Source organism: Panthera leo, chromosome C1, assembly GCF_018350215.1.
Source record: "Panthera leo isolate Ple1 chromosome C1, P.leo_Ple1_pat1.1, whole genome shotgun sequence".
Taxonomy (NCBI): Eukaryota; Metazoa; Chordata; class Mammalia; order Carnivora; family Felidae; genus Panthera; species Panthera leo.
In genome coordinates, this window is record NC_056686.1 from 210559142 (window position 1) to 210581634 (window position 22493).

Genomic DNA, 22493 nt, shown 5'->3' on the forward strand with positions numbered 1-22493 from the left:
TAAAAATTTTTGAGACAGACAGATAGACAGACAGAGCATGAGCAGGGGAGGGGCAGAGAGAGAGGGAGAGACAGATGAGCGGAAGCAGGCTCCAGGCTCTGAGCTGTCAGCACAGAGCCCGACCCAGGGCTAAAACTCACAAACAGTGAAATCATGACCTGAGCTGAAGTCAGATGCTTAACCCACTGAGCCACCCAGGCGCCCAATAAATAAACAGTTTTTTAAAAAAGAAACAATTTCAAGATCAAATAAAATGTTCCCAATATGCCACACACACACACAATACACGTAATCTTTTTAAATGTTTATTAAGAGAGAGAGAGAGAGAGAGAGAGAGCAGAGGAGGGGCAAAGAGAGAGGGAGAGAGAGAATCCCAAGCAGGCACTACACTGTCAGTGCAGAACCCGATGCAGGGCTCGAACCCACCAACCGTGACATTATGACCCCCTACATACACACACACACACACACACACACACACACACACACGTAATTTTAAGGTAACTGTGCTGTTATTGACACTTGTAGGAGGTCAACTTGAAACTCAGTTTTGCTTCTCCTCATTCTGGCAGGAGGCACAGTGTCCACCACTAGGGAGAAGTTGGAGAAGGGAATTCGGTTCATTTGTGAAGCTATTTAGCTAAGTGGCCACTCTGTTGCTTCACTCCCCCAACTCATCCTGGGACCAGCAGGCAGGGAGGCCATGGCCATCTGTGAAGTGATTATAATTCCTTCCTAGGTAAGTGCACCTGCCTGCACCTCCCTTATTTACAGACTCAAATAATCAAATATGAATCTGTACCAAGAGCTATTTTGGAGAGGTGTATCTCAAGTTTTATTTTTGTTTCCTTTTTACCAAAAAGACACTGAGAGAATAAGTGATGCCTGAATTAGCATCACTATGCACCCCATACCACAGAGACACTGTAAAGGAACGCTCTCCTTCCAAGGCCTTCTGAGTTCACTGTTGAGAACCTGACCCAAATCTCTATGCATTGGAACATTGGAGCATTTCTGCGAATGACTGTGTCTGCCTCCCCCACTATACCAGCAGCTCCTCTGGGGAAATTAAAAGGGCTTTTTAACCCAGTCTTACCAGTAACTAAGCACAGTGCTAGGCACATGGCAAGCACTCACGGCATGCTTGCTGGGCGAATATAAATAACTCAGAAACAGACCCTCTGACAAGGCTCAGCATCCAAGAAGGATACAAGGCCTCTGCTAGGTCTCTTGCCTCCAAACCTCCCATGTTTATCAGCTGCCACTGCCGTTGCCTCTGACAGCAGCCTGAGCGCCAGTGTCCACTCTGCTATGTGTCCGTCTCCATATTCTTGTACTAATATATAGTTTTGTTTCATAACTAAATTTTACCTCTACCATCAGAATGACATGACGTTCACCAAATCATCTAACAACCGCTTAAGCTTCTTCCCAGCCATTAGAAACCCAGAGAACTATTCATATTGTCATGGAATTATGTCAAATGACGTATATCAACCCAGATGAGCAGGTCACAAAACAGTGTACCGCCAGTTTCCTGCATGTGTGTGCCTATGTATGCACGCAGAGAAAAAAATGGAATGCAGAATACACACCAGAGCATGAAGCGGAGTCTTAATGAGTTTGGCTTTTCTTTTCCTACCTTTCTACGTCATGAAGTCTCTTACTATGAAAGTGCCACTGTTTGCAAAACAAAACAAAGCAAAAGACTCAGACTGTTTCAATTATTTGGACAAAGACGCATCTTGAACGGGTAGAACTATTCGGTTCGCCAAGAAGAACACACAGATCTGATTTTGAGTTCTACTCCACACGTTAGCCAACACCCTGCACAGAGGGACACTGAACAAATATTTGGTAACTAAAGGCAGTAACCATTTCCCTATGTCGAGCACCCCCTGAGGCGTCCTCGTTGGCAGACCGCAGCCTGACCTAAGTCTCTGCACTCTGCGTTATCATTTCCAAAAGATCTCTGGCCCACAAGAGACAAGGAAGTTAAGAAAGACATTTTTCTAAACCTGTGTGAAAACACCTTTAAATCATTTTCTTTTTCTTTCTTTTTTTATTGTGATAAAATACACACAGCATAAAGCTCACCATCTTAGGCATTTTTAAGTCTTTTTTTTTTTTTTGAAGTTTATTTTTACTTCTTTATGTTTTGAGAGAGAGACAGAGAGCAAGTGGGGGAGGGAGAGGGAGACAGAATCCCAAGCAGGCTCCGCACTGTCAGCCCGGAGCCCCATGCGGGGCTTGAACTCACGAACCGCGAGATCATGACCTGAGAAAAAGTCAAGAGTTGGATGCTTAGCTGACTGAGCCACCCAAGCGCTCCAACATCCCAACCATTTTTAACTATACAGGTCAGCGGCATGAGGTACGTTTGCCCTCCCACACCAGAACTCTTTCTATCCTGCAAAAATGAAACCGTCCCCATCAAACAATAGCGTCCCATTTTTCCCTCCCTCCAAGCTCTGGCAACCACCATTCTACTTTCTGTCTCTGTGATTTTGGCTTTTCTGCTCCCTTAGACGAGTGGGATCGCACGGCATTTGTCTTTTTTGTGACTCACTGACTTCACTTAGCACAATGCGTGTCCTCAAGGTCAATGCTGACTGCAGCATGTGTTGGAACTTCCTCCCTTTCAAAGGCTGACTTACGTTCCATATGTATCTGCCATATTTTCTTTAGCCACCCATCCAACAGCGGACCGGAGTCGCTTCCACGTCTCAGCTACTGTGAATGATGCTACGGCAAAAACGGGCACACGAGTATCGCTTCGAGCCCCTGTTTTCGGTTATTTTGGGTATATACCCAGAAATGGAATTGCTGGATAATACGGCGGTCCTATTTTTAACTTTCTGAGGAGCTGCCGTACCGCTCTCCGCAGAGACCGTATCATTTCACGTTCCCACCAGGACAGGCGAGCGGTCCGTTTTCTCCACATCTTCGCCAACACCTGTTGCTTTCTGGGTTTTCTTTTTGACAGGAGCCATCACACTGGGTGCACGGTGCCAGGTATCTCCTTGCATTCTCACCTGCATCTTCTTAATGACACATCACATTCATTTTTGCTTCAATGGCATTTTTTTTTCCGACGCTGGAGATGAAAAATCTTCCCTGTCTTAACCAGCCGAAGCCACATTACTGCAGCTCCCACGGTATTTTTAGGCCTGTGCTTCCTCCCTGCCACCTGCCATTATGTGAAGAGACACGGAAGTGAGGCTGGCACTTAAATTATTTGTCTCTTCGCTCACAGAGAGGACCCTGACAATTCCGGGGAACAACTGTCAAATATTTCTTAAAGAGAAAAGCACACCTAATCCCCAAAGAAAAACTACCTATTAGTTTGACTGTCTAGGAGCACAGAAAACATATCTGAAGATTTTGAGGTTCTTACCACTACTCTGCAAAAAGTCCTCATTACCAGGATGTTTTCAAGAATCGACAAGGCTATGAATCCAGGGCAGGCATCGATTCGGCTTTATTCACTTCTCTCTTTGAACCTCAAAGCGGCATTGTTCTCGGAATCTGAGTCAATTACTTTGAGGACGTGATTATTTCATCTATACTAGCACTGTGCCTGCTTTGAGTTATTAAAGCCTCCTTACCACTCTACTTCTATGAAAATGAATGGCAGGTGAGGAGTCTGGCAGAAATGCAAAACTTCCAGGGATACTGGGTTGGGATAGCTAATTGTCCGAAAGGGTTTCAGGTTGCCTGTTCTACTGTAAGAACATAAAATGTCTGCAATCCCCCCACATCTGGCTCAGGTAAGGTATAAGTGACGTACTTCTGCGTTTATAACATAAATTCAAACCTTCTGTAAATGTCGCCTGGTCCTCAACTATTATTACCTTTAAGTGCTATTGAAAAATGACATCGAACATAGAACCGTATTCCAAAAGTAGTACATTTTTAGTCCGAAAGTAAAAATGGTTTATTCCAATTACAATAGGACTTCATCACACTGCCTGTGAATTCAATCCATTTACCTCCCGAGCTCAAAAAGTGATAGATGTATGGTTACAGTTAATGTCCGCCACTCCAGGCACAAGAACAGTGGCTCATAAACTCTTTTTGGATTTCAGACCCTTTTAAGAGCTTAAACAGAACTGTGGATCCTGTCCCTAGAAAAATAAGCAGAATACAAATTTAGAAAAAATTCCAGAGGTTTGTGGTCTTTCCTCTATACAGCCCATGTACAGAACCCATTCTGCATCAGAATCACTGCGGGGGCTGGTTACAACAGGAGATTGCTGAGTAGGGGAAAGCTATCTCCATTGTTTTAAGTTTATGTATTTATTTAGAGAGAGTGAGAGCACACACGCACACAGGAAGGGCAGAAAGAGAGAGGGAGAGAGAGAGAATCCCAGGTAGTCTCCACACTGTCAACGCAGAGCCTCACACGGGGCTTGAACTCATAAACCGTGAGAAGAAAGAGAGCACCTTGGAAGAACAAGGAAGATCAGTTTCCTGACTTCAGAATCGTCTTTACTACACAACCTGACGTGATAAAAAACATAACACATCCATCCACGCCAGTATGATTAAACCTGCCCTGAGTTAATCATTTGATATGCGGACAAATGATCCTTTGGAAGATCATGAACCCCTTGAAGAATGAGACAAAACTCCAGGAGCAAGAGATCTACACAAGATTTTTACATCGTGTCAAAGAGTTCTCTGATTCCTGGAAGGCCATCTGTGCCCATCTTTTGTTTTTTCAACAGCATTCGGCAAGTTTGACCACCTACCTAGAACGTCATGACAGGAACAGAGAAAGGGGAGAGGGACATGAGAGGCGAGGTCACACGGGCTTTGATCCTGTAATACTGCACAGTGGAAAGAACATATTACCTGGACACAAACGGTTCTGATTTGAGGCTCGACTCCATGGTTTTATAGCCACAAAACTGCCAGGACTACTGTAAGAACCAAGGGAATTAATCCTTATGAATGCTCTCTGATGAATACAGATGTCACTTTTATTAAGAAACTATTATACTCCTTTTTTCTGATTATATAGGAGTCTAGATATCAATAGCCTTTAGGTCATATTTGTGGTATGAAACTAGTCAGATTATAATTAAAACTTTACAGGGGTGCCTGGGTGGCTCAGGTGGCTGAACATCTGACTTTGGCTCAGGTCACGATCTCTCTCATGGGTTCAAGCCCCTGGTCGGGCTCTGTGCCGACGGCTCAGAGCCTGGAGCCTCCTTCGGATTCTGTGTCTCCCTCTCTCTCTGTCCCTCCCCTGCTCACACTCTGTCTCTCTCACAATTAATAAACATTTTTTAAAATTTTTAAATAATTAAAACTTTATACAGAGTTACTTTGCTATTTAAGGTTTAAGACTCTTTGAATGCAAGTCAAGAAAAATTTGACTACTTCAAAGCAAAAAAAGAAAGAAAGAAAGAAAGAAAGAAAGAAAGAAAGAAAGAAAGAAATGAATCTTTTTTTACATGAATAGAATAACATTTAACTTTAAACTTCTTCTTAAGAGAAGGCCGAAACCATCATCCATAAAAGAGGGAATGTTTAAACAGTAGCTAGAATACACATCATTAAATTGCATCATAAACATTTACATGGAAAGTTACACACGCACACACACACACACACACACATATTATATATGCAAACATATACACACATACATATATTTTCAACTATCTATGGGTGTGTATATGAATCATTATATAATCTTGATTTATTTTTCACTTCCTGGACCCTACACAGCAATAACTAACTTTTCCCTATCAGTTAAAATCTCCCATACATCCATGTCCTCCATAGATTAACGTGGACTTCAAGAAGGTTTGATTATGTGTTACCATAATCTGGCGGGGGCGGGATCTCTCAATGAGAGATCTAACTAAATCATTATTTTCGCACAGTCTTCACAAAACCGAATCAGAGTCAATCCTAAAAGATACTTTTCTCTACATTATACCGGGAAAATTGAGAGCTACAAGATCTGCGACGGGGAGCAGTGGATTTTGTGAGGTGAACGCCACCATTTCAAATTCCAAAGTCAATTCACAGTAGCGATTTAAGAGGTGCAAAAGGCCTGGCAAGAGTGTTTATTTCCTCCAAGGATCCTCTGCAAGCAAACTGTCCATTCAGCAATTCTGCAGGCTACTGTTTCACCATGCGACAAGCCCACTTATTCATAAACAAATCATTAACATTCTTGACATAAATCCATAGTGGACCATTAATCCCAGCTATGATAATGTTTTAGTACATTTGCTCTGCCCATCGTGAATGGGAGTGTTGTTTCTCAGAACCCATCCCCAACAAATAAGAGACAAATTATGCCCCGTGAGAAAACTTGGGAGAATGAACGGCTTACACACCAATTACTGTCTCATTATCAGGCTGATGCCGAAATAGATCCTGTGTGCTTTGGGCAAAATTTAGATTTTTCTTGCTCAGACCGAAAAAAAAAAAAAAAAAAAATACCAGTATACACAAAACCACTTGCCAAGGTGGTTTCTGTTACTCCGATTCATCGGCAAGCCACACTCCAGGGCTCTGCCTCATAAAAGCAAATTAAAAATCACTGCTTAAGGAAACAATTATTGCTGGTAAGTTATTGCTTGTCTAATTACAAAAAAAACACCCCAAATCCTAACAACCACGATGACTACCAATTAACGTGGCTTTTTTCTATGTTCATTGCATTCTGCCTAAGAGTTATCGGGAAAGGGGTATGAGTAACAGAGAAACTATTTTCAGGGCACGAGAAACGTATTCAAGTTTAGTTGATTCCATGACCTGACTCTTAAATTCAGTTTATAAATTCTCTCGGCAGAACTTCAACAATAAACATCTTCGTGACCAGGAAGCACTGGACACACGCTCGAACGTGACAAGTGCTCTGCTGTATGTTTTTATGATCCAAGGCAAACGGATCCGTTCTAGCTCCTTCACCCTGACATCAGAAGGTAAGCAAACGTATATGCTAATTCTACAAAAGCGACCAAATCAAACACTGTATTTTCTAGGGACCCCTAGTTCTACCTACGAACACTCTGCTGGGCGAAACCCCAAGCCCGTGCTCTGCCAGCCATCACTTCACACGTTAGCACCGGCAGGGGACAAGACCAAGAGCCTGTTTATTTCTCCAGAAGGTGCCTGGCTTCCAACATAAGGGTAATGCGGTGCTTCTCAAACTTGGTGTGTATAGTTACCACCTGGGGATGGGACAACAGGGAGGTGGTGGAACCTCATAGTCTGCATGTCTAAGAAGCTCCCGGTGACTCTGATACTCCTTGGCACCTACTTTGAGAAGCGAGGTGGGTGATGACCACATTGTGGTGATGGCTTGGTAGATCAAAACTTGCATCTCATTAGGCATGAAATGGCAACTCTGTTTCATTTCGCTTTCCCTATTACTAATATGATAATTTAAATCAACAGATATGAAATTTAAAGCCGTAGTTTTACATGACTCTTAGTGCCGAGTAGGATTTACAGTGCAGAAGTCTAGAGATTGCACAGGATCGGTATGGGGGGAGGGGGGGGCTCCCCTACCAATGATTTGGATTTGAGTCTCACTCTACTCTTCTATTTAACAAGATCATAGGGCCAAAACGGGGCGCCGGACTTGCCTTGGCAGAGCAGTTTCATACAACAGATCTGAGATGGAATCTTAGAATCTGTATTAATTAAATACTTCCCTAGTGGCCCTGATCTACAGTGAGGACTGGAAATCACTGCCGTCACCTTTAGAGCCTCAGATATCTTGAGTATGGGAGCAAAGCCCTGCCACCCGCCACTGGGGCTTTTGCGACAGGGCTTAGGACGCAGCAAACTCCCCGCATACAAGCCGGTCATTGCTGCCCTCACATAGAGGCTCAGAGGATTAACTCACAGTGACTCCCTCAGCCGTGGGCACCGCTTCCCCTCATGTGTCCACTTCATCACTCTGGCCACATCTGGATCTACAGCAACTGTAGGCTTCAGGCCCTCATGTTTTCTCTTTTAATCACCACCACAGCGGGCCTGTGATGGAGGCAGCTTCAGTGAGCCTACCTGTAAGATCTGCCCGGTGACCCCCGGACTCCGGCTTCCTCTAACACTTCTCTGCAAAGGAGAAGAAAAAGCGTCCCATCACCACCCAATCCCTCAGCACACCTCCAGTGCAGGCCTCGCAAATCCCCACAAACAGGCCGATCGATCAGAAGGAAAGCGTCTCTCTCCGCTCACCGCTGTCTTGTCTCTTACCGCTACCCATCTGTCTATATAATCAATCCTCGCAACAACTGTCACAAAAAGAAGCATACATCCCTACACTCTGGCTTCAGAGAATAAAGATCCCATTTCCAATTACAAATCTTAGAACAGAAAAGGGCTTCTAGAACATGCTTCTGCAGAACGCAGCCAGGTGTTAACGCAGAGATCCAGAGGTTGGTTTCGCAAGCAAAGAATGCATTCCTTTCACACTTTCCTTTGTTTCTCCCCCTCCTTCCTTCCCCTTCTCTCTCTCTCTCTCTTTTTTCCTTCCCTCTTCCCAATGGCATTTGCAATTCTATATGCTCACTGAAGCCTTTCCTAACCAACCAGAATATGACTTCTTAGACCTACCTCCCTTATCGATGCGTGTCTCCTCTGGTATAATGAAAGGGAGAGAAAGAGAGAAGAGAGAGCGATCAGTGAATCAGTGCACTGGTCACCAATCCTAGAGCCATGCAGGAATTAGAGAAGCAGGCCTAGTAGAAGACTGTAGGTGGGAGCTGAGGCCTGGCCATCTCGAGTGTGGCCAGAACCATGGCAAACAAAAGATCCCCTGGCCTCTGTCCAGGGAGAGCCTCAGCACAACTCTCGACAAGAACGGCAAGCAAGAACATCAAATAAACACTGCCAGGAAGTCCAATTCTCCAAGAGAAGCCAGAAGGGCAGACATTTACATGGAATCTCCTGATCTCCTGGTGCTATGATTTCAAAAATTCTACAAGCACTGTGCTGGCCAAAGGAAATATGGCAGCAAGGCCAACGTGTCTTGCTGACCAACCACTTGCAAACTTGACCTGGAGAGTCTCTGTGGCAGGGATGTTGGCTGGCCCCCTGAATCTGTTTCCCCTCCTTCCCAGGCACTCAGCTGGGCTGCATTTCTCCCCCTCCCCTGGAATTAGGTATGAGCTGAGGACTGAGTTGTAGCCAACAGAATGTGAACAAAAAGGACATGTGCTTCCAGGGAGAAAAGACTTTAAAGAAGCAGCTGTTCTTACTCGTGCTATCTCTCCACTTAATACGAACAGCAGTAAGCCCACAGGAGCAGTGGAACCAGACCCACCAAGAAGCCTGGGTCCCCGAATCACCACATGGAAGAAAGCTACCAACTGTTCAGAAACACAGCGTTGGATGGTGACTTGGGAAAACACACGTATAGTGTTTCACATTTTTCATATTTTAGGGTATTAGTTATTGCAACCTAGCCGGACTCGTGTTTTTTCTGTTTATTTTGAGAGAGAAAGTGTGTGCGCAAGCAGGTGAGGGGCAGAGAGAGACAGAGAGAGAAAGGATCCCAAGCAAGCTCTGCACCATCGGCTCAGAGCCTGATGCAGGGATTGAACTCCCGAACTGGGAGATCATGATCTGAGCTGAAATCCAGAGTCAGATGTTTAACTGAGCCACCCAGGCAACCCCTAGGCTGGTTCATTTAATATGGTCTCCAGGATCTCTCAGCTTTGGCTCTGAAAAATAGTAGCCCTTCACCATCATTGAGATGTCCTTACTACAAATGTGAGTGGATTGCTTTCATTTTTCTCTCCCAGACATGTTTATCTTCCACTCTGATTATACTGGGTCCTCCATTCCTATTCAGATAAGTTTAGTTTTTATTAATCAATTGTTTAAAGGCAGAAATTAGATTGTCCAGAGCCCCCAGATCAGATTCAGAACCAGGATTATCACAACATTTCTATTAAGGAAATGTCACTACAAAGGAAAATGCAAAAACATTTTGAAAATTCTTCTCACATAATCAATTAAAAAAAAAAAAAACAACTACAAAATATCTCCCAAGAATAAGGTGATTAGTTTTTATAGAGGCCCTTTCCCTAAATGTTTGTTTAATTCCTTTTCCTTCTACCCAAGATGAGCTCTCAGAAAGTTTCATATAAGCAAAGGAAAACAATGAACTTAAAAAAAAAAAAGTTAACATATGGAAAGACATGAGAAGATTGGCATTCTAGATTCGATTCTTTCCACAAAAGGGAATTTTGCCACAAAAACCCAAAGGGTGGGAGAACTCAGAAGAGTTCAAGGCACTTTTCCCAACACCTTTGGCTACATAAGTAAAGATAAAATTCAAAGAACATAGCTTGTCGTCTGACAATTTTAGTTCTTTATCTGCAGATAGTTTGTTGGAAAGTAAGAAAAGGAGCTGACGGGCGCCTTGGTGGCTTAGTCAGTTAAGCGTCTGACTTCGGCTCAGGTCGTAATCTCACAGTTCGTGAGTTCGAGCCCCACGTCAGACTCTGTGCTGAGAGCTCGGAGACTGAAGCCTGCTTCGGATTCTGTGTCTCCCTCTCTCTGCCCCTTCCCTGTTCTTGATCTCTCAGACTCTCTCTCTCTCTCTCTCTCTCTCTCCCTCTCAAAAATAAATAAACATTAAAAAGAATAAAAAGGAAAAACAGAGAAGCGGCTTAACACGACGTGCCAGTATGGCACTAGAAGCCAGCAGTGACCACGGCAGATCAGAAAATAAGATCCAGCCCATCCAGACAGGCTCCTGTGCGTGCAACAGTCCCATCCAGGCAGGGCACCTAAAACCTTGGCAAAAACAGTTTAAAGAGGGTTAATAACTTTTTCCATTCACTTTCAGCCAATAGGATTTAATTAAGTATACTTTAATTAAAATTTAATCATGCTTTTTTTGTGGCCGTAGACAGCCTCCGCTAAAAATTTCATGAACGAGTATTTTCCAAAACCCTTTTCCAAATAAAGCTGCCTTACAATGAAGAAATATTTATTATGGTGATACCATATTCTTTCCTCAAAAAATGGGAAGTGATGGGGGAGGGGGGTGCAGAGAAATGATTATATAAAAGACTTTATACAACAAAATGTGAGAAGCTGGCTTGGGGGAAAATATTCTCCCTAAATCAGGGGGTTGAGCAAAGGAGCATTTGTCACATTGAAAATTACAGTAACTCTTCACTTGTGCAAGTGTCAAGAAGTAGGGTGTTTTAGTCAGCTAGCGGCCATATTCCCAGGTCCTTCACTCATTTATTTGCTTGATACATTTATAGGCAGAAACTATTATGAGGACAGTGGTCTAAATACCAAGCTGATGACTCCAAGTGCTAAATCTTTAGTTGACTATGACAAAGGAAAAATAGTTGCGCATTTGGGATTTTCTTAGTTGTGTGAGCAAAATGTAGCTGTTTTATTGAGCACGTTTTCTATCGGTACGAACATAAATTGTATCACTGGGCTTAAATGCAGAAACGCTTTCATGGGCCACTGAGAAATGTAGGATTCCCTACGGACATGTGGCTTTCCCTAAGCCAAATAGTACCACGCTGTATCTCCGATATGCATTTGCAAGCTCTTTGCGTCCGTCCGTCCGCAGAACATGATGCCCGGGCATGATGGTAACTTTTCTTACCTGCTTCTGGACAGACCCTGGTTGTGTTCTGGATGGGCGACGTTGTCAGAGAAGTACCTTTCCAAGAAAGGAAGCTCCGTAATGCAACAATATTCCTGCCATCCAACAGCAACACACAGTAAAATGTTAGGCACTATCACCAAATTTCCATGAATCAGCATTTTAAGAAAGTTAGAGCTCCATCAGTTTGAGGTTGCATACAATCCTGCAAACAACCGAAGATTTCTCTAACGAATAAGAAACTTAGTGGGTCTCAAGGCCACTCTTTAAAAATCAATTTTAATTTTACAGTTTCTCAAATACAGAAAGCGTCAGACTGGCTCACTGCGTAACAACCCCAGACAACCCAGATCACACACTACATCTGTGTTTTAAAGTCAGACCCCTGGAGTGTCTGGGTGACTCAGTCGTTTGAGCGGCCGACATCAGCTCAGGTCATGATCTCACCGTTTGTGGGTTCGAGCCCCACGTTGGGCTTTGTGCTGACAGTGAAGAGCCTGGAGCCTTCTTCAGATTCTGTGTCTCCCTCTCTCTCTGCCCCTCCCCTACTTGCTGTCTGTCTCTCTCTCTCTCTCTCTCTCTCTCTCAAAAATAAGTAAACATTAAAAACATGTTTTTAAGTCAGACCCTTATTATGGCCTCTTTTTCTTAGAATTTGCATTTTCTGTGGAAAAACAAATAGAAACGAAGAAGAAATACCTGGCTAAGAGTTCTACCTGTTTGTGTGTTTGTTTTTCCTAAAACAGTGTGCTTCCTAAGCCATGTTTAAGTAGATTTGTCCTCAGTGCCTTTGAATCAGGTGTCCAAAAGTTTCTTCTAGAGAAATTTAGAATTCCCTTTCAAAGAACAACTTTTTGAAGTTCACACAGACATGAAGCAGTAAAGTCAGCACAGGGAGATGTTCTATAGCTGTCACAAGTCATGTGATTTCTTTTTCCCTCCTCTGTCAAAAGAAACACAAGCCCAGGTTCTGTTATGGCAGAGGAAACTCCTCTGGAAAGTCACTAAGAATTGGAGACAAGTCCTCAGCAGCTCTCAGGAGCTCTTGATGTTCTACCTAGAGCCGGAGAGGGGGCTAAGCTTGGAAAAGTATCTTTCTGATGTGCTATTTTAAGTCTATTTCCAGGCAAACAGATCCTTGTACAAATGTTAACCGGAATTGGCCACAAAGACAGACTGGAGGGTTTCTTTTTCAAGGGTTGGACCTCATGGTCATTGCTGCTGTCTGAAGGTTTATCAATTTTTTAATTTTTTTTTCAATGTTTATTCATTTTTGGGAGAGAGAGACAGAACGTGAGCAGGGGAGGGGCAGAGAGAGAGGGAGACAGAGAATCTGAAGCAGGCTCCAGGCTCTGAGCTGTCAGCACAGAGCCCAATGCAGGGCTCGAACCCAGGAACCATGAGATCGTGACCTGAGCCGAAGTCACCAACTGAGCCACCCAGGCGCCCCTGAAGGTTTATACAGCATGGTTGAGGGTGCATGTATTCAGGCACAAACTACAAGCAGCATTTTATCGGCTTTTGCCACCTACTTTTCACATCAACCCTACCAGACAGGTAAATATCCCCAGGTTACATATGAAAAAACCGAGGTTTAGCTATTTATTCCAAAGCACAGCAAGGCAAGTGGGAGAGACAGAATCAGAAGGCAGGATGGCTGAGCCCCAGATTACTGTCATTCCCTATTCCTCTTCCCAGCTGAGCCGCCCTCGAGTACACACTCTTACCTCACCCGTGACCCTGAGCTCCTTTTCCAAACTCACTCTCAAAACTAATCTCCTTTGTAACCAACAAGGCAAATTAATGACAGCAGGGGAAGGGATGAGCATATAGTCTGGTTCATGAAATAAAACAAAGTTAACCAGCAATAGAGGGAGAAAGAAAAAGAAACATGAGTTAAGAAGCAGGTCAGACCTGGGCTCCATCCAATCCAGCCTCTGTGACTTACCCATTTTGTAATTGGGCGAGAAAATTAACCGCTCTAAGCCTCCACCCTTCATAGTGGGAATGCCCAACTTCCAGGGTGTCTGAGAGAAGAGGGCCCTCCTCCCATCCCCAACACGTGACCCAATCACAGCCCGGGTTCAACTCTCGGGCTCTCTGGCCATTGAGCATCATGTCTCTCAAGGGACACCCTGTCCATACCATCAACAGTCTTGAAAGCTGGCTTTTTTCAACTAGAAAAATTAAACTCAGAGGATCTGAGCCAAACCCAAAGGCAAAACTTAGAATCCAGAAAGGTAGAGAAAGTGTGGATTCAGGGAGGAACGATTTCCACCCCTTACGCCCCGGGGCCCACTTGCAAGAGTAACAAACTGCTGACAATTTTCCTCCAAACATCCTCGTTGGTCAACACCCTGTCAACTGACATCATCCATTCTGTGGGCAACCCCTCTCCTAAAATTCTACAAGTAATATGTCCGTGTGTATTTCCAGGATAGACATTATACCTTCCTCCTATTTTCAGATACTTCACACTACTAGGTATAGAATGTGTGTGATTTTTGTCAATGGGAAAAAAACCAAAAACATAAATCATGTAATACACTGCAGTCATCAAGCTGGCCAAAGACCCTTGATTAAAAAACCAGCCAGAATTAATGGACTACCAAACCCTATCAACTCTACACATTCTTAAGGCATGTACGACTTAATAAAGAGTATGCCAGAAATACAGGTAGTAAATCATTAAATTTTGAACTGGAAAAGGCGTTCCATTTTACCTTGACCAACTGTCTTAAATTAAAAGAAAACTGAAACATTGAGGTGAGGTAGGTGTGCCTATAAACGTAAAACGAAAGAATGATATCTGATGTGATTCGGCTTAAGTTCTGGACTCCCTTCTAAGTGTTTTTATACGTAGTACGACTTTTCATTCCTACAACCCAGTGCAGCTGGTATTATTAATAACCCCATTTTACAGATGCGGAACAGAAGTTGAAGGAGGCTAAAAAAATCTGCCCAAAGGCATATCCCTAGCAAGTAACAGAGCCAAGACATAAATAAGTCCAAGCCATCTGACTTGGGAATCCGCTTTCTTGACCACTGCTCTTGACTCAGAACCTGGAGCATGGATTCCCCCACCAGGAATAACCTTGTTGTTCTCAAATGCTGACCATTCCTCTTGTCAAGCGTCTAGTGAGCTGTCTGGGCAAGTCGATCAAAATGTAATTACTTCCTAAGAAGTATATTTGAAGGCAATTGAAGCTGTGGTTGATTAAAAACAAATCTACAAGCATTTAGGATTTTAAAAAGTAGAATTCTAGAATCAGATACGGGTAGGATGAAGACATTATCAGAGAATGGGAAAGAATGGAGGTTTTTGATTAAATAGTTTTCCTATCACTAAAGATCCACATGCTTGGGGTAAAAAAGGAAATTGAATTCACACAGAAGGGCATATGGTGAAATACAGAAGACCCTCCCCATTCTCTGAATTTCAATGTCAAGTCCCAGAGTCAATCACTATCAGCAGGGTTTCTGTTGTTGTTTGGTTTGCGTTTGTGGTTTCACTTTTGCATCTCGTTCTAGAAATTCTCAATGTGGTTAGAAGCCTGAAGAGACTTTTGTTTCCTTTTTTTCCACAAATGTGACCATACCTAATTACTATCTTACAGTTTCCTTTTTTTCTTACGATATATTGAACATTTTCCCCTAAGAGCAACCCACAGTACATCTTATCTCCCACTCCTCTCCCCTCCCCCGCTCCAAGAATATTCCAACACCAAGATGGCCAGCATCTAAATAATCACAGGACCCGAAGAAAAGGTGGGTAAACTGAGGAAGATGCTAAGAGTCGAATAATCAGCATATTAAAGCCTTAGGTTTGGATCTTTCAAAAAACATGCAAGTAAGCTATCAAATGCTTAAAAAGTACGTAACTGACACTCGCTGCTATTGACTCCTTAGTTTTTGCAAAGTATTTAGTAAATACTCTTCCACTATGGAGGGACAATAAACCAGAAACAAGATCCAGAAATAAAATCAAAAGCGTAGCAGGCCACTTTCCAAAATGAGGAAACGTATACACAAACAGAAGTAACTGACCCAAAGCCACAAATGCTGTTATTACTGTCATCATCCCTTTGATTTTCAAAGTCCTTTCCTGAAAAGGCACCTCTAAGTTGCCATTTTTTTACAAGATTTTTTTTAAATAAACAACTTTATTTTTACGTAGATTTTTTACTGAGCTACAATTTACATAGCGTGAAATGTACAGAGCTCAAGTACAAATAGATTCAAGTTTTAAATAGATAATACCACTGGACAACCAGAGTTCAGAAGTCCAGATTCCAGTCTCCCGGCCACAAGTGTCCCTTGCTTTCGTTAGCTTCTCTACTGGCACAGCCTCCTGGGGACAGAGCCCCTTCCTACCCAGGGTCTACAGGAAAACCCATCAGAGCTCTGGGATAACTCCAGAAAACTCTATGTCAGATAGTAAAGCAAAGCATGGAACACTCCATCAAAATGAACGTCTGCACGAGGTAAGCTCCAAATTTAATTTCTTTTATGCTGATGAGGTTTACGGGTCTCTGAAAATATGAAGCTCAGCTGTTTGGGATTAGCTTCTGTTTGTTTTGCTTTAATTAATGATAGTGCCTTTCTGGAGAGAAAAATAGCACTGAGAAGAAATACAGTCAGAAGTGAACTATTCAAAGCCTCTCCTTCGGCCCTGGCTCTGAAGTGAACAAGATTCCTTAATCTCACTCCAAGTCAGAGAATGGGGGAAGGAGGCAAGGAGTAGCCGCACCTGAAAACAGAGAGGATTTGGAGAAAAGATGAAACTCCGCCCAAGGGCCAAGACAGTCAGGGCCATATATGGTTGACAGCTGCGGAGAGGAGCCGGGATCGCTGGCTTCAAATGACACGGAGACACCCAGCATCCACTACCAAGTCGTATTTCCCAAGATCCTCGCTGCTAAATTGCATTAATTCAGACATAACTCGTTCAGACTTTGCAATAACTCCCTGTCACTATCCGTCTCCTTATCCTAGTGTCCCCAGGTACTTCTAAACACAGTCCCGGCTCTGTCTTTACAGCTTCGTTCTGCAATTCCACTAATGGACCCTCCAGTCACCCCAAAATACTAAGAAGTCCTTCACTCCTCCAAGCCTTTTTGCTGTTTCCTCTACCTAGAAGGCCCTTAAGAGTGAACCCAGATGTCACTCCCTCTGGGAATATTCTCCAAACTCCACTGAAGACTATTATCGGCTGTCTCCACCCCTGTGCACCCCAAAGCATCTGTATATACCTCTACAATAGCCTTTTACCTAATTATTATTCTCTCTTCCACTAAAGTGCTAATTCCTTCTCGGTCGCCAAAAGGGGACAAGAGACAGGGCCCTGGAACACAGCAGGTGCTTGAAAAACAAATAGTAACACAAAAGCCATGACATAGACTGGCGTGGGTTGTCTCATGAAATGCTTATACCTGAAATGAACTTCCTCGGAGATTTGCTTCCTGAGCAAAAAAAAAAAAAAAAAAAAAAAAAAAAGTTAAAAAAAAATCACGACAACAAAAGATACATAAAAAAGAAAAATCAATGACAATATCCTCCTGTCCCACTTCCTCTTATTCTCATTCATCTCGTGTCCATACGCTGTCAAGCTGTACAAGCTGTAATCACAGGGTACCTCTTGCTGCACATGCTTTGGAAGTCAATAATGGAACCAAGAAGCAGCTGAGGCGGTAACCGAACAAGGCAGGGAAGAGACCAGATCAGGGTTAGCAACAACGTGGAGGGCTACAGTGTTGACCAAAGGTAGGCTGGTACAGAACAGGTCTCAGAGCATGGAGGGGCAGACAGCCTGGATGTCCAGGGTCTGGGACAGAGTAGACGGGCCCGCTACGGAAGGGGGTTCCATAAACAGAGGCCAGGTTTGGAGCCCTGGGATTCAGGGGACAGGCGGGGAGTGGACAGATGGCTGTGGTGTAAAGACACAAGCCAGACTGAGAAGTGGAGAAGAAGGAGCTACAGGAACGGAAAGACGCAGGGATGCAAACCACTAAGCCCAAATTGTACCCGATAGATGGATTTGCTCGACAGAATCCCTCTACGGATCTTCAATAGAGTCGGATTAACGTCTCTTGGTCCACACTCTGTTCTTTGCAGTCTTCCTAAAGTCTCCCTCACCTGAATTCTCATTTCAAATGTCAGGATGTGTTAAACTGAAATCTCTTAAAGTCAGTTGTCTCCTCTCATCACGTAAATGTGATCACAGACACAATTATTAATCTCAGTCCAAGCTTCAAAGAGCATTAGGGAATGTGTTATTCAAGATTCGGATGAAAAAAAAGAGAGAGAGAAAGAGAATCATCAGATGGGACCAAAGAGATCATCTCATTCAGGGTTTTTCTTATAGACAAGGAAATGGAGGGGAGAGACCTGCCTAAGGTCATGTGGCTAATAAGCAGTGGGCCACAACTGCTAATACCGAACAAAAATGTGGGTCAGACACTGCACAAATCACTCCATGTATGTGATCAGCTTTAAACCCCACAATGTCTTGAAACCTCTTTAACAGGAAAAAGGAGGCCCAGAAATATCGGGCGACCTATACAGAACTCACAAGTGGCCAGTGGCCAAATGACAGAGCCCCAGACAGAGAGGCATCTTTGCTTCACACATGTTGTATTTGATTCTAACAAAAGGCTGTACAACCAATGAGGAAAACGAGTCAGGGAGAGCCGGAAGTTGGCCCCAAGCCCACAGGATTTGGACACCCAACGGCCCATAGTCTCCAGTGAACTGACAGGCAGTGAGGCTGGGGAACCCAACGGTGGGGAGGGGGATGGGGGGACTCCAGCCGCCAGCAGGCGGCAGCAGTCAGACCCAGGCTGGCAAACTAGGGTTCCATATGTCCAGTAGATGACTTCAGTCTTTCCTGAGACCAAGGGTCTGTTAGCACCCTGTGTCTTTAGACTCAGAGCTTTCACATATCCAACAGGACACCACTTCCCCATTAATGCAAATTAATGAGGTGTTGTTACAGGTTTTTTTAGTTGCCTTGGTGTAAAATTAAAACTAAATAAATAAAACAGTAATCGGAAAAGTCAAATAAGGAAGCCATTTAGTCTAAAACTGTCAGTGTTTACACTAGGGCTTTACTTCCTTCAGTTTTACGGTGCCACTTTGGCTTGACTTTTTCTTTTTTTTTAACTAAAAATTAAAAAGAAAAACAACTTATTTTTCCCCAAATTTCACCAGATTGCTTGAACCCAAAAATATTTTCAAAAATATTCCCAAACTCTCTATCCCACCACATTGGCAGTTCAGCATAGACTTGCTCCCTTGCGTTGCTACTTAACAGCATTATGTATACACAGCTGGTAGCTTCACACGGATTTAACCTCCCTTAAAGAACAGATATTTTCGCTTACACATTTTTTAGTAGAGTGACCAACTTGTCCTGGTTGGCCCAGGATTTCCTAACCGAGGCACTGAGCACTCTGCATCTTGAGAATGCCCCAAGTCCCGGGTAAACAGGGAGAGTTGGACGCTCTATCTTTGAGCTTCTTAGAGTCTTGAGCAATTTAGAGTCATCCTCTCCCTTGAGTTTCTCGCCCCCACAGTTATCTGGAATTATCCCTCCTCACTCCACTGGAACCTGACCTGTCCAAGATCCAATGATCCAACCACAGGCCTCCCACGGGACTTCCACCTTCTCAACTCGCAGCCCTGTTCAGCTTTCCTGTCCACTCCCTCCCTCTTAAGACCCGTTCCTCATTCCTTTTCCACACTTGCCTCCAACTGCTCCAACAATTTCTCTTCACAACCGTCCCTACCCTTGGACTTTCCCAGGGTTCTGCTCTCAGCTGACCCATTTTCTCCTGAGACCAATGTTCCCTGGGCAACCGCCATCCTTCCAACTTCAGCTATGTCCATAAGCCAACACACCCAACCTCCACCACCAACGATTCCCTCCCTCCCAAGGATAAGACAATTCCAACTGTCTGTGGAAGGCACTATGGGATGACTCATAACAACCGTATTGCCGACATATTCAAAACGGAGCCCTCTCTGCCCATCCGTCTAATGGCGCCCTGTCTAGGCTCAGAGAGCAGCATCCCTTCCTCCCATCTCTCTCCCACATTCCTACACCCAAGCCCTTGGCACATGCTGGTGATCCGCCTCCCACATTTCTCTGGGGCTGCTCCCTCCGCCACCGCCATCCCCTCCCTGCCAGACCCCATGGAGGCTCTCATTACCCCAAGGCCACTATCGCCCTGAGTGCCTCCCCCCTGTTCTGAAGCTCTCTGTGCTATCAGAGCTCCCCAAACGTAAATATGGTCAGGACATCGGCAATGCCTTCCCAGTGCTTCAAAGGACTGAGTTCAAACTCTTTTAAGATGGTATCTGAAACTTCTCCCAACTTGGCTGCAATGTACCTATTCCCAGCCTGATCTTGGATCGGTTCTCTTCACACACTCAGAACTCCACGAGCCAGTGCCACAAACACCCACGGGTACACAGGCTGAGATGAGCCGCTCGTCTCCCCATCATGTCATGTCCGTTCTTTTTATCTTTCTGCAGTGTTGGCTCGCAAGTGCTAATCTGTATGTGGACTTTTCTGCAGTTAAAGGCACGGCATAAACATAAATTTTCACTCCTTTTTCAATGAACATCATTAGTATTCTTATATTATTACTGTATAGCTTCATAATCAAGCTGATGGTTATACAAACACATAATTTACTGAATCATTTCCCTGTTGTGGGACCTTTAGGCGGCTTCCAATTTTTTACTATCATAAACATTACTGCAATGACTTTTTTTTTCTTACACATGGCTTTCGTTGTCTTTTGAATAATTGCCTCAGGATAAATTCCCAGGAGGGGGATTGCTGGGTCAAGGGTGTGGAAATTTTATGATTCGTTATAATTGTTGCCAAATTGCTTTTCCAAAGAGGCTGCACAAATTCCAAAGCTGCCACACCAAGGACTGCTAATTTCCCTAGCTTTGGTCTTAAAAAACAAACAAGAAAACCATTATGCATTGGAAACATGTAAAATACCATCTCATTATTATTTTAATTTGTATTTCTTTTATTATTAATAAGCTTAATTTTTCAAATGTGTTTACTAAGCATATTCTAATGTTTACGCATATTCCATGCCTGTTGGTCTACGTGGTGTTTCTTAGACATCAGTTACGATACTCGCCATAAAATTTAACCCTTTGACTGTCCTATTTCATGCAAACATGGTCCTGGTTTGCTTTGCTGTTTGCTTCTAGCTACGCTGTTGTTCATTTTGGGGCACTCTAAGGGGACCTCCAGAAAAGACAGTGCTAATGTCTTACGTGGGGGTGTTCCAATGGTCCGGATGAAGACAATCCTGAGACACCCGATGGTTAACCACACTGAATCTGGAGTCAGAACAATGAGGTCTAAGCTACACATGCCAGGGGCCCGGGCCACGCACGGCAGGTTTCTGGGCCTCAGTTCTCTCATCTGTGAAACAAGGAGTAACATTTTTAAAGCCCCTCCACGGAGTCTGCCATTCAGTAAGCCTAACACCCAGTAACATTAGCCGCGTAGATCACACTATCTCCTGCTCTCCCTCCATAAATTATGCATTCCTATCAAACCCTGGACCTAGCTGGAATTAATTTTGGTTTTTGATGTATCCTATGAATTTTAAACCAACTTCCTTTTAGAAATTGATAGACATGTATTTAAATATTATTTTCCTTCCTCTTGTGTCTGAGTCACATGTTATTTATCCATTTGTTTTATGACAGACCATCACTGTGGGCTTTTCAATATGGACAAAATAAAATAGTGACCCACGAGGCAAAATAGGGACTGATATTCAAGCAGAATATCTATATAACATGTTTGTTTGGGTTTGGTTTTTTTACTCAATTTAATTAAGCTGTCAGGTAGCCAGCATTTTCTAATTAACAATAGAGTCTATTGGCCTCACTAATGGATTCAGAAATTTAAAAACCCTATATTCAAATGTCAGCTCTGAGTTACTGTTTTGTAGCATGTCATTTGGCCTGAACCTTTGCTATTTTTCATTAGTAAAATGAGAATAATAATACCTAACCTTTTAAACTCCCAAGACTATTATCAGGGTCAACTATAATAATGTCTGGAAATGTAAGGCAGGGACACTCTTCCCATTATTATGATTACGATGGTTACCATAAGGTTTGGTTTCCATATTTTCTGGATTTCGATTACATCTCCGTAGCCCCTCTCACAGCACAGAAGTTAAGAGCTGGGAGGTCAGAGTCTGACAATAGTTCATGCTCATGACTTGGTCACTGACCAAGTGTTAGATTCAGGGAAATTTGCATGACCTGCCCGAGCTCAGTCTTCTGAGTGAAATGGAGACCATCACGAGGATGGAGTTGGCTCATGTGTGTGCATGTGTTTGTCAGCCTGTATACACACAGCAGCACTGGAAAACTTCCATAACGTGTTGGTTATTCTTACTGACCCTCAAGAGCTATTCTCTACCCTCCATGCATTGCAGGAAGGAAACAAGAGGCCACTGGAATATTATCTATTTTCTTACCTTCTTCCGGGCCCAGGATGCTCCCCGCGGATTTTCTCAACCACCTCTGGACACCGCTCTCCCGGCAGCCTCTGGGCTCCACTGCCCTTTTCAGGACTGAAGGCATCCCACTGATGCTAGTTTCTGGTGCTTCATTATCTCCTATGCATCCCCTTAACTCTGTCCTATTCACGCTTCAATAGACAGTTTGTGCTTTAAAATTTTTTTTAATGTTTATTTACGTTTAAGAGAGAGAGAAAGAGAGAGAATGCACAAGATGGGGAGGGATGGGGAGGGGGGCAGAGACACAGATTTCAAAGCAGGCTCCAGGCTCTGAGCTGTCAGCACAAAGCCCGATGTGGGGC

At 43.6% G+C, this 22493-nt stretch overlaps 1 protein-coding gene across 2 annotated transcripts in view; it reads right to left on the bottom strand.

Moving 5' to 3' along the window:
* PID1 (phosphotyrosine interaction domain containing 1) overlaps nucleotides 1-22493 on the bottom strand; it is a 228876-nt gene that overhangs the window by 160688 nt on the left and 45695 nt on the right. Inside the window, exon 1 of one of the 2 annotated variants that reach the window (XM_042950396.1) lies at nucleotides 22150-22353. The exons of the other annotated variant lie outside the window; for it this stretch is intronic. The gene's annotated coding sequence lies outside the window, so the exon portion shown is untranslated. Of the gene's footprint in view, nucleotides 1-22149; nucleotides 22354-22493 lie in introns of those variants that run through there. 2 annotated transcript variants of the gene reach the window in all.